Below are 2,263 nucleotides of genomic sequence, written 5' to 3'. Positions count from 1 at the left end.
CAGGGGCCGGGCCCGGCGCTGCCCGGCGCGTGGCGGGCCCGAGGGCGGCCGGCGTCGAGGAGGAGGAGGAGGAGGAGGAGGAGGACCGCGGCCCTCCCGAGGGGAGGCTTCATCCACGTCGTTCCTCGCCTGCCGCGCCCGCGTTTGGCCCGGCGCGGGTCTGGGAAGCCTCGGACAGCGGTGCCACAGGCGTGCCGAGCGGTGCCGGGGACGCGTACGAGTGAAGCCGTCCGCTCCGGCTAGCCGGAGAAGCGCCCAACGCTGCCAGCTGGCCTGTCTCCGTTGGTGCCGCGGCCAAGCGGCCGGATCCCCCAGACCTGAATTTTGCCCAAGTCAGGAAACACGCAAAATTGTGACTCGGTGAAGAACCAAGTTCTTAACAGTTTTGTTCCCAAGTATCTCAGGCACAGACCTTTTCTTTTTACAAATACACAGTTTCCATTTTCCCCCAGGGACCTGCAATACCTTCTAACCAAGAAACAGAAATCCCGATCCTGCCAAAGCGAAGCTTATCTTGGCGCGCTTGAAGTAGCCTTAACGTGCCTGACGATGGGGGACTGCGCCCGAAAGCTTGCAGGCAACCTTTTTCCCAGCTACTCAGCGGGTCGAATAGAAGAGGTCCCATCTGCTGGTGTAACCTGGCCTGCCCGCGTCCTCGGACCGGCACGGCTACAACCAACATCCCCCCTTCTTAACTCGCTACGTTTAAGCAGGTGCATAAACCTTGGCGGGATCGAGGCCTAAACCTCGCCTCCCCGCGCGCCGGAAACACGATCAATCACAATAGTTAGGGATCGGGTAACTTCCCAAAATCAGGTTTCTGATGCGTTCATCGGGCTTTATGTACGGTACGTCATTAATCTTTTCTTTTTTAGGAAGAAAGTCTACATACATTTTTCCCCCCCCTGCTCTCCCACTGATCTTTAGAGGCATTTTCGCCACAAGGGAAAGTTGGGTGACCCCGGTAGGAATAACTCCCGACTGCCTTTTGCGTGATACTAAAGTCAGCAAAGCAAAGGAAGTGACCTACCACTTCCAATGTGCAAAGTTAAGAGGGGGGAGGTAGAGAAAAATAGAGTATTTCCCCCTCCCCTCCAGCCCCCGAGCCTCTTTCACATCTTAACTATTCTCATAATAAGCATGCAGGAATCATCAAACAGAAATGCGATGCTTAAGATTATCTTCCCCTTTTCACCTTCCTAGCCAAGGTGTGGGATTTTAAAGGGACGTTTTCAAGATAAAACTCCCGGGGCCGATTCTTCTGCCAGGCTTAAGCAACTCCGAGGAATATAATCACAACTGAGGAAAGAATTTGGATTTATGTCTTTGAAAAGATCTCGCTCGCGTTACCAGTAACATCCTAGAGAATTAAAAGTCACATTTTTTTTAATATCGTTTCTCATCTGTACAGCGCGTTTCCTTCCTGTACTTCACTCTGCTTGGGTGACTTGAGCGCACTGTGAGCGCAGTCATTTGCACACTCTGGTTTCCCACTGTTGTGCTTCGCTTTCTAACACCACCGCCGCTAGTGTTTCGGCGGCAATTCCCGGCCTTCTGCGGAAGACCGACGGTCCTGCTTTTCACAGCAAAGCGGTTGAAAAACTACAACGTCCGCTGGGTAGGGGGGGGAAAAAAAAAGCAAACAACCATGCCAAGGACGGGTCATTCCACGTGCAGCAGCGTTTCGGCAATACTGCCCCATCAATGGGGGGAACCAGCAGAGAGGAACCAGCAAAGGGGAAAGCCCACTAAAGCCAAAGATTTGCAGAAATGAAGGGCATCCCCTGCAGAGGCCCTCTGGTTCCTGCTAGTTGCTGCCTTAAGCTCCCGTAAGGGGCGAGGGCTCTGCTGTGTGCAAGGGCACGCTCGCTGTACAAGATAATGCTGAGTGGCAGCATCCCTGCAACTCGGCACTTGCTAGATTGCAGAGGCAAGCGGCAGTCAGGATGGGCTCACGGGCTGCCCCGCCGCCCGGTCCAGCTCTTGCCCCTGCTTTATGGGCAGTGAGACGGCTAGATCCTATTAACACTGGTCCAGCTAGTGATGTAGGCACGGGAAGCGTTGGGAAGAGCTGCCCGATGACCTGACGTGCCCCGTGGTGGAGAGGGCGCGGGAAATGGGTGCAAGTCCGCGCCTGGATGCTGCAAGACCGAAGCATGGTCGCCCCCCCCCACCCCGGCCCCACGCCTCACCTTACCTCGTGGCGAGGCACTTCCAGAGCTGTAAAGGGAAGCTCAAACTAGCAGCGACCCTCCCTTTTCTG

Source organism: Crocodylus porosus, unplaced genomic scaffold (genome assembly GCF_001723895.1).
Source record: "Crocodylus porosus isolate Cpor-Errol unplaced genomic scaffold, CroPor_comp1, whole genome shotgun sequence".
Classification (NCBI taxonomy): Eukaryota; Metazoa; Chordata; order Crocodylia; family Crocodylidae; genus Crocodylus; species Crocodylus porosus.
This window is presented reverse-complemented; position numbering follows the sequence as displayed.